This window comes from Cherax quadricarinatus, chromosome 1 (assembly GCF_038502225.1).
Source record: "Cherax quadricarinatus isolate ZL_2023a chromosome 1, ASM3850222v1, whole genome shotgun sequence".
Classification (NCBI taxonomy): Eukaryota; Metazoa; Arthropoda; class Malacostraca; order Decapoda; family Parastacidae; genus Cherax; species Cherax quadricarinatus.
In genome coordinates this window covers 20,857,764-20,868,356 of record NC_091292.1, presented here as the reverse complement: position 1 = coordinate 20,868,356, position 10,593 = coordinate 20,857,764, and positions in this window count along the sequence as shown.

Genomic DNA, 10,593 nt, shown 5'->3' with positions numbered 1-10,593 from the left:
GAAGTGGCCAGGAGGGCTCATATAGGTAGGACAAAATTGCTTATAATGGGTGTTTTCAATTATAAAGAGACTGACTGGGAAAACCTAGAGCCACATGGGGGACCGGAAACATGGAGGGTTAAGATGTTGGAGACTGTATTGGAGAACTTCATGCACCAACATGTTAGGGATACAACCAGAGAGAGAGGAGAGGATGTTGCAGCAAGGCTGGATCTCATATTCACCTTGAATAGTTCAGACATAGGGGATACCACCCACGAAAGACCCCTTGGCACAAGTGATCATGATGTCCTGAGTTTTGAATATCTTGTAGAGTTAACAGTGGAGAATGCAGCAGCACGAGAACAAAGGAGAAACCGAACTTCAAAAAAGGGGACTACATAGGAATGAGAAGTTTCCTGCATGAAGTGCAGTGGAAAAGAGAACTAGATGGAAAGACAGTAAATGAAATGATGGAAATAGTGACCACTAAGTGCAGGGAAGTAGAGGAAAGGTTCATACCAAAGGACAACAAAAATGGTAAGACCAGAGTGAGCAAATGGTTTAATTGTTGGTGTAAAGAGGCCAAAGCCTAGTGTGCTAGAGCATGGGAAAGGTGTAGAGGGCAAAGGACTCAAGAAAACAAGGCGCTGAGCAGAAGAACCTGAAACGAATATGCAGGGATAAGGAGAGAGGCCCAGAGGCAATACGAGAACGACATAGCATCAAAAGCCAAATCTGAACCAAAGTTGTTATACAGTCACATTAGGAGAAAAACAAAAGTCAAGGACCAGGTAATCAGGCTGAGGAAAGAAGGAGGGGAGCTGACGAAGAGTGACCAAGAAGAATGTGATGAACTAAACAAAAGATTTAGAGAAGTATTCACAATAGAGTCAGGAATGCTTCTAGCAAACTGTGGAGGTAGGGTGCACCAGCAGGTGCTGGACACAATACACATATCCAAGGTAGAGGTGAAGAAACTGCTATACGAACTCGATACTTCAAAGGCTGTGGGCCCAGATAACATATCTCCATGGATACTGAGAGAGGGAGCAAAGGAACTGTGTGTCCCCCTAGCAGCAGTCTTCAGTAAATCTATCGCAACAGGGCAGTTGCCTGAGGCGTGGAAGACAGCACATGTAGTTCCAATTTTTAAGAAAGGGGACAGACAGACAGGCAGCATTAAACTACAGACCAGTGTCACTGACTTGTTTAGTATGTCAAGTCATGGAAAAGATTATCAGGAGAAAAGTGGTGGAACACATTGAAAAGATTGGGCTTATACATGACAGTCAGCACGGCTTCAGAGATGGGAAATCCTGTGTCACAAATCTACTTGAGTTCTACGATAAGGTAACAGAAGTAAGACAGGAGAGAGAGGGATGGGTAGATTGCAACTTTTTAGACTGCAAGAAGGCTTTTGACACAGTACCACACAAGAGGCTGGTGCAAAAATTAGAGGAGCAGGCAGGAATAACGGGGAAAGTACAGCAATGGATCAGGGAATACCTGACAGGAAGGAAACAACGAGTGTTGGTACGTGCTGAAGTGTTGGAGTGGGCGAATGTGTCAAGTGAGGTTCCACAAGGTTCAGTCCTAGGCCCGGTGCTGTTTCTTGTATACGTGAATGACATGGTGGAAGGAATAGATTTAGAAGTGTCACTGTTCGCTGATGTGAAACTGATGAGGAGAATACAAGTGGGCGAGGATCAGTTAAGATTACAAGAGGATCTGGACAAACTACAAGTATGGTCCGACAAATGGCTCCTGGAGTTTAACCCCAGTAAGTGTAATGTCATGAAGATTGGGGAAGGACATAGAAGACCGCAGACGGAGTACAGGTTAGGAAACCAACAGCTGCAAACGTCAATTAAAGAAAAAGATCTTGGGGTAAGCATTATAACGAACATGTCCCCTGAGGTACACATCAATCAAATAACTGCTGCAGCATATGGGAGATTGGCAAACCTGAGATTGGCGTTTAGACATCCGAGTAAGGAGTCATTCACGACACTGTACACAGTGTACGTAAGGCCTATACTGGAATATGCAGCGCCAGTATGGAACCCTCACTTAATCAAACACGTCACGAAATTGGAGAAAGTGCAAAAAATTGCAGCACGATTAGTCCCGGAACTGAGGGGTATGTTTTATGAGGAGAGGTTAAGGGAACTCAACCTGATGACACTAGAGGATAGGAGGGATAAAGGGGACATAACAGCAACGTATAAAATACTAAGAGGCATTGACAAGGTGGACAAGGATCGAGTATTTCAGAATATTTCAGGGACTGATTACCTCGAACTTCTCCTCTCCTTAGCCATTTCTACTTTGTATTGGACTGATGAAGCCACTGTGTGGCGAAACGTTTCTTCAATAAAGATTCTCATGTGTTGCATGTCTCAATTCTTCAACTTGTCGGTTTTCAAAACCATTCATCACATCGGTCAGACACTGCAACATCACGGGATCTTGGTACAAAGACTTCAACGCTTGCCCAACCTTTGGACGACGACCTACTTACACTAGTGGCAGGTCCCACTGTGATCCCGCCTCGTCCTACTTCAACTCATCTCACAGCAGTATATAAGCCACCTCTCTGGCCCTATGCTGCACTTCCTACAAGAGTGATGGACTGAACACATCGTTTCCAGGTTGAGGGACTGATTACCTCGAACTTCTCCTCTCCTTAGCCATTTCTACTTTGTATTGGACTGATGAAGCCACTATGTGGCGAAACGTTTCTTCAATAAAGATTCCCATGTGTTGCATAAGTGTCTCAATTCTTCAACTTGTCGGTTTTCAAAACCATTCATCACATCGGTCAGACACTGCAACATCATGGGATCTTGGTACAAAGACTTCAACGCGAAGAGACGGGGCCAGGAGCTGTGACCCGACCCCTGCAACCACAAACAGGTGAGCACAAATAGGTGAGCACACATACACACACAGTTTGGAACCCACACCTCAGTTTGGAACCCACACCTAGCCAAGCACGTAAGAAACTAGAGAAAGTGTAAAGGTTTGCAACAAGACTAGTCCCAGAGCTAAGAGGTATGTCCTTCGAGGAGAGGTTAAGGGAAATCAACCTGACGACACTGGAGGACAGGAGAGATAAGGGGGACATGATAACGACATACAAAATACTGAGAGGAATTGACAAGGTGGACAAAGACAGGATGTTCCAGAGATTGGACACAGTAACAAGGGGGACACAGTTGGAAGTTGAAGACACAGATGAATCACAGAGATGTTAGGAAGTATTTCTTCAGCCACAGAGTAGTCAGGAAGTGGAATAGTTTGGGAAGCCAAGTAGTGGAGGCAGGATCCATACATAGCTTTAAGCAGAGGTATGATAAAGCTCACGGTACAGGGAGAGTGACCTAGTAGCGACCAGTGAAGAGGCGGGGCCAGGAGCTTGGACTCGACCCCTGCAACCTCAACTAGGTGAGTACACACACACACACACACACACACACACACACACACACACCATCGATAAATGCCTTTGACAAAACCGGTAACTAACACAACAGACCAAGTAATGAGTAATAACATTATCGCCTCTGATAAATTAAGTCATTTAATAATTAACGTTCCTGTGTTATTTAATGTCTTGTACAATAAACATTCCCTTATATATTGAACAGAGCCATTATAATTTTAAAAATAAAAAAAATATAGGAAAAATATCTTCATCTGCGTGAAAATAAATATTAGGTTTTAAAGATAGATAATTAAATGATAGGAAATCACTAGTTGATAAAACTGACTATTCCTGAAACGCGACGAAATAATTACATAAAACTTAGCTAGAGTGATATTTTTTTACGTTTAAGTACCGAAGGCTGTTGAATTATATAATACGCGATAATCCGGTGCTTTCGTTTTTTTTCATGATTACTTTTCCACCTTTGGTAAATGCATTCACTCTTATGCTTGTACCCTCGTGCTTATACCTTCGCGCTTTATAGAGATCAACCAAAGCTCTAAGTGAAAAAAAGCAAAAATTCATACAGACTTAATTCATTTGCCTTCAAATTCCATGTCGGAGTTGAAGTCTTAAGTTTAAACTTCTTTTCCCTGGGTGATATATTACACGAGTCTCAGGGAGTACCAACCCGGCGCCGCCTTTCATCTAGTTTTTCATAAATTTATTTACAGCATAAAAATGAAATGTAAATTTGTTTCTCGAAGAAGAAATTCATGTGCACCTTCACTCGAGTTGCGTCAATGGCGTCCCGGCTGGTCTGCTTGTTTATTTACTCCATGCATGCTCACTGCACTCTGGCTTCAGCAGCTGAGTAAATATTTACATAGGCAGTGCAAATCACGACCCTCATATTTGGGATACAAAGTGTGAGCGCGCGGTCGAGCGTGTGTACTCGAGTGTGGTTGCAGGGGTCGAGTCACAGCTCCTGGCCTTCTGGTACCTCTTCTTAAAACTACTTATAGATCCTGCCTCCACTACATCACTCTCCAGATAGTTCCACTTCCTGACAGCTCTAGTGCTGAAGAAATACTAGGGACGGAAGGATCAAGGCTTATCAATGAATTATTAGAAACCGATCAAAAATATCTGATAACTTAAAAAATATTTACTGATAATAACAAAAGAAATTGATCCACAAACAAGAGAGAGAGAGAGAAAGAGAGTGATTGGGGGGGAGAAGGAATGTGCGAGGTATAAACTTTCTTAATGTTTGCTATACAAATAGATGGAGCACAGGAAATGAAACTGATCATCTAAGATCAATTGCATGTGAAGGAAACAGATACTGAAATAACTGAGACCTGGTTCAACCTGAAAAATATGATGATGGTAGATGAATGGATCAGAGAACCGTCAAGTTGATAAATTACACACATGTGCAACACTTGGGTATCTTTAATGAGGAAACGTTTCGCCACACAGTGGCTTCATCAGTCCATACACAGGAGAATCATGAAGAACAGGAGGAGTTTGAGGTAATCAGTCGCTCAGCCTTGAGTCGATGTAATCAGCCCCACAATCTTGAAAAGAATACAGCATATGCACGTATAATGTTCGCTAAGACCGTAGTTCTGGCACGGGTCTCAATCTTGCGATGACCCGCCTCTGGCTCCCGAGGGAGAAAGGATTCTACAGTGATGCGACGCATGCTGCTCAAGCACTCTTCTGGTCAGTTCAACTGGTGCATCTCATAATCGACAGCATCATATGTACTCCTAACTGTTGACGCTAGCGAGGAGGAAGATATGTCGTTGTCACGGGTAACAGCTTGTCTGGTAAGTTGACTCCATGGTACACTAGTGTGGCCGCAGTCATCTCTGGGTACTCATCGGAAAGGAATATCAGTCCTAGTTGCCTGCGGAATGTCTCAGTAACTTCGCACTCCGGAAGATAGTGTGTTAGGGGCCGCTGGACAACGTGCTGACAGTACTGGCACATCTCTTCCTCAGCCTTGTCTACCATCATCTTGGCTGTGGGAAATCCCAAACGAAGCCGATGGATGGCGGTACACTGAGCTCTGGACTAGCTTCTATCATATCATATCAGCTTCTGTCATATCATAGCATTGCAGTGTATCTGCATTTGTGTCCTTTTACCTAACATATTGTCGGTAATTCTACCACCTTTAATACAAGAACATAAGAATGTACCTGCACTTAACTCTGTGAAGAAGTGTCTTGTGTGCTCTCCGTGGACTGAACCAAGATGCCCTCCATCAAGCAACTTTACCAGCAGCTTAAGGAAGAATTGAGGGTAGCGAAGATGGAGATACGGCGATTGACTGAGGAAAACAAGAGGATTCGTAGTAGTCCTATTTCGAGTCCTCAGGTCAAGAAGGGAACGTGGTCAGTGGCTGGACAGCATGGAACGAAGTTGACGATCAAGAAGACGGATGGAAAGGTAGAAACGATGAAGAAGAGACTGCTGTGGAAACATCTAATGCATTCTCTGTGCTACCCGACGAATGTTAGTCGACTACTGGAAACGTCACGACGAACGACACCGAGAGAAAGAATATTTTTGTTGTTGGGGATAGCCAGGCGTTCTGCTTGAAGGACAGGAGTAGGAGACAGAGAGTTTGCTTTCCTGGGGCTGGGATGGAGGACATTGTTAGCCGGCTCGACAACATCATGAACAGTAATGGGATCAATCCTATTATCTGCCTCATTGCTGGAGGCAATGATGTAGGCAAGCATAGAAGTAAGGATTTAGTTAAAAGGTTCAGGACAGCAATAGACATAATTAGGAAGAAGGAGGGCTCCCTGTTATATATGGCATTTTGCCAAGAAGGAGAGTTGGAAATGAATGGTTGTCCAGAGCAATTGGTATTAATTGTTGACTGGATAAACACTGTAAGGATAATGCAGTATCATTCATTGACAACTGGGACAACTTCTATGGCCGAAATGACATGTATGCCAGGGATGGGGTTCACTTATCCAGGGCAGGTGTGGGTTTTCTTGCTAGCTCAGTTGAGGGGGTTGTTAGGACTTTACACTAGGATTAGCTAGAGGTATGGGTTAAGAAATGATAAATAATGAGTATGGATATATAGACATATGCTCTGATATTAAGAATCTTAATAGTAACTGTCATGGAGTAGCTATGGGTAATGATAATTTCAGAAATTGTGTAAAATCAAAGATCAATAGGAAAAATGTGCAGAAGAAAAAACATATGATGGTATTTTATGCTAACAGTCGAAGTGCAAGAAATAAAATTAATGAACTACGTTTGGTAGCATGTGCTGGGAACTTTGATGTCATTGCATTAACTGAAACGTGGTATGATTTAAAGAGTTGGGATATGATTGCTGAGTGTAATATTCAAGGGTTTAAGCGAACGAACGAACGAAAGTTCTGGTAAGATCCCAAATGGGATGAGCGGGGAAGACGGGACAGACGAAGAATAGTGCTGGAGAGGAGTGTTCTTAGTCGTAGAAATAGAGCCAGGGCTTAACCCAGCAGCGAAGGCGATCGTGGGACAGATATTGAGAAGAGAAATTCAGGCTCTTCTGTTGGAACTCCGGTGGGGTGAGCGGGGAGGAAGGGACATGCGACGTTTAGCGCTAAGGCGAACGTGGGTCAGAGAATGGTACCTGTCGGGAAATCCAAGGTTATTTGTAAATAGGGTTAGGAGCAGGATCATGCAAGGAGTAGAAAAGGTTGTGTTGATTTGTGGGTCTGCGAATGTCTTCGTCAAGGAGAGAGATCCAGTAGTCATGTCGTGTTTCTAGTTTGTCTATATGTCTGTCACTGAGCGTCTTCCAGTAGAGATTCAGCGCAGGGATGTCTAATTGGGCATGGAGAGACTCGCTTGTGGCGAAGTCCTCTCATCTGACATCAAGCACCCAGTGCAGCGCCTTGTTCTGGACACGTTGCAGTTTAAGTTTGTTTTTGCTGCAAGAGAGAGGGCCAGAGGAGAGTAAGTTATCAGAGGACGTATTAGGGATTTATAGAGGTGTAGTTTGGTGCGTTGAGAGGCATGTTTCAGCTTGTAGAGGCCCGCAAGGGCCTTACTAGCTATTGCATGCCTTGAGTGAATGTGTCCGTGTAAACGAAGAAGGTGGTCTAGATTAACGCCAAGGACAGTGTCAGATTATGTGATGGGGATGTAAGTGCGGGTGTCAGCTGTTCTGAGCTCGACAGGTAATGGAGGATCACGTTTCCTGTAGTTAAAATACGTAACGCTGGATTTAGCTGCATTCGTTTTGATCCTCCATTTTTGATCCCAGATGGCTATCCTGTCGACCTCATTTTGTGTTTCGTGTGTGAGTGTATCTATTTTGGCATGAGTGATAAGTTGTGTAATGTCGTCTGCATAGGCTAGTGTGATGGAGTTGTGGTATACAGGTGTTGGAATGCCGTTAGTGTATAAAATGTAGAGGGTAGGGGAGAGGACAGATCCCTGGGGTACTCCGGCATTTAGTGTGAAGTAGTCAGAGTAACAGCCTTGGAATTTTATTCTCATGGTACGGCCGTCTAGGAAGTTGCAGAGGAGTTTACGAGTAGTGAGAGGCAGGTTAAAGTTAGTGCAGAGTTTGTACTTGAGCCCTTCGTGCCAGACAGTGTCGAAAGCTTTTCAACGCCTTTTGCAACCAGGCATTTAGTGTGAAGTAGTCAGAGTAACAGCCTTGGAATTTGATTCTCATGGTACGGCCGTCTAGGAAGTTGCAGAGGAGATTACGAGTAGTGAGAGGCAGGTTAAAGTTAGTGCAGAGTTTGTACTTGAGCCCTTCGAGCCAGACAGTGTCAAAAGCTTTTTCAACGTCCTTTGCAACCAGGGCTGTCCTGTTTTTTTGTTTTGTGTTTATGTGGATGTAGTTGAGAATGATGTTAATGGCATCCTGTGTGGATCTGTGTGTTCTGAAGCCAAACTGGCCATCAGAAAGTAGAGAATTGTGTTCCAGGTATCTGCGAAGGCGATGATTGATGAGTTTTTCAAAGAGTTTTCCTAAAGTTTCGAGGAGGCTGATAGGGCGATAGTTTCTAGGGTCAGAGTTGTCTTTATTGGGTTTAGGGAGGAGGATAGCAGTAGCAGCTTTGAAGAGGGAAGGGAAGTATCCAGAGGCAAGGGAGGCATTGAGGAGGTTTGTGTAGGCAGTAATGATAGAGTCAGGAAGGCGTTTCAGGATAATATGGTTTAGGCCAGAGGCACTAGGGGCCTTGGGAGGAAGGTGTCTAAGAAGAGTTGTAATGTCTGTGTTGGTGAAAGGAGTGTCAAGTTCTTGGGAGTAGGTAAGAGAGTCCAGGTGGATATGGCTGTCTGGTGTTGTTTCGTGTGTGTGTGTAGTGTTCCAGTGTTCTATGTTCTGAATGTGTTGGATAGCGTTAGGGTGGGGTGGGTGAGGGTGGAAGATGTTCTCCCAGATGTGTTTGAAGATGTTAGTAGCAGCCTGCGGGTCTGAGATGTGTGTGTTGTTGTGGGTGATGTGTTTGAATTTGTTGGTGGGAGTGGTGCCTCTGATTTTTTTGATAAAGTTCCAGAAGGCTTTGGTGTTTTTGATACGCTGTTTGTCTGCTTGTAGTATGAGTTGTGACCAGTGATTGTTGTGGTCTTGGTCTAGACTGTGTAGAATGTTGTTTCTGAGGTACGTGAGATCTAATTGGAGTTGATTAAATCTGTGTGTGTTGTAGAGGAAGCGGTTGTGGTAGCAGATAATTAATCTTCTTTTTCTGATTGAGGGTTTGAAGGAATAACGAGTGGTGTGGGGTTTCTTTGGTATTGCGGTGTTGGCTGCTTGTGTAATGGTGTCCTGGATGAAAACAAGCTGAGTGTCAATGTCAGAGATGGGTTTGTTGTTGTAGTCATAGGTGAGGTTAGTATTATCTATGTGTTGTTCGAAGGCATCCCAGTTAGCGTTCTTGTAGGAGAAGGAAGGTGTGGCCGGGATGAGGACAGGGATGGAGGAGATGTGTAAGATGACTGGGATGTGAACAGAGCCTGTAACAGGGCCAGGTGAGATGTGTTGAAATAGAGAGCTGGCTCGGTTTGCCAGAATGATGTCTGGTTTGCCTTGGCCAGTGTGGTTGTACAAGGTATTGAAGTCTGGGCCAAGATGAATTAAGTGTTTATGGCTTGTGAAGTTGAGTAATTGGTGACCAAGTTGGTTGTTACTGGTGTGATGAAAGGCGGTGTGTTTGGCATTCATGTCAGCTAGTAGGTATGTTGGTGTAGTTGAAGACTAAGGAAAGGTCGTGTATGTTGAGAATAGTGTTTGGGCGAGCATAGGTGGTGAAAAAGATAAATGGGCCGCAAGACAGTGTTGGTGTATAAAAGGGATTGGGAGAAATTCGTGTTTTATGTTGGATTTGACAAGGATGGCAACCCCATTGTGGGGATCATAGGGGGACTGTAGTGCAGTATAACGATAATGGCGGATACGTTGAGGGGCTTTGAGGCAGGTACTGTTTAGCAAAACAATATCTGGCCTCTCTGCTTCAAGTAGCTCGGCCAGTAGGTGTCTAATTGTAAAGTAAGAACGTACGTTGAACTGAATCACCTTAAACATGATTTAATGGTTTCGTCATAGCAAAGTTAATGCCGTGATAGTGGTGCCATCAGTGGATGTGAGTTTGTAGGTGTTACGGACCCGATTCCTGGAGGGGGAGGAAGAGATGGATCTGTTTTTATGTTCTTTGGTCTGTCAGAAGTTGGAGCAGGTTTAGGGTTGAGTGAATTTCGTTTGGAGGAGGAGTTGGACCTGGATGAAGCTTTGGTTGTGGTGGAGGAGGAGTGGGCGATGGCGGAAGCAGAGGAAGTGGAAGCTTTGGTAATGGAGGATAAAGTGGGCAAAGAGGTGGGGGGAGTGAAAGTAGTTAGAGGGTTAGGGGAGGAGGGGTGTTGGTAGGAGGGATATATGTGAAGAGGGGTAGGGGCTGAGGGGTGTTGGTGGGAGTGAAGAGTGGTAGGGGGGAGGAGAGCAGGAGGGTGTAGGAAGAGGGGAAGTGGGAGAGGTTGTTGGGGATTTAGAAGTGAAGCAAGAAGGAGGGATGATTAGTGAGGGAGGATTGTTAGCAGACAATATTAGGTTAAGGACATGTGAGTAGTCTGATTGGTAAGCTTGTGAGATTACCATCGCAGAGTGGGCAGCAGTGGCGAGTTGACAGTAAGTTTTG